A 258-nucleotide genomic window follows, 5' to 3' on the forward strand; every position below is an offset into this window, starting at 1 on the left:
ACACACACACACACACACACACACACACACACACACACCCAACTCACATACTGTGAACCCTGTTAAGATAAGCAAAAATCAGGGTTACAATGGAGCACTTACAATGGAAATGAATGGGGCCAATTTTTGGAGGTTGTAAAAGCAGAAAAGTGAATCTTTATAATTTTATAAAAGCATTTATAGAATATGTTAAGGGTGCAGGTTACACACTTACTGTACCTTTGTACAGTGAAATTCTGCTGGCAGTCATTTAAATAA

The sequence above is a fragment of the Sinocyclocheilus grahami genome, unplaced genomic scaffold (assembly GCF_001515645.1).
Source record: "Sinocyclocheilus grahami isolate Dianchi unplaced genomic scaffold, SAMN03320097.WGS_v1.1 scaffold11828.1, whole genome shotgun sequence".
In the NCBI taxonomy this organism is placed as follows: domain Eukaryota; kingdom Metazoa; phylum Chordata; class Actinopteri; order Cypriniformes; family Cyprinidae; genus Sinocyclocheilus; species Sinocyclocheilus grahami.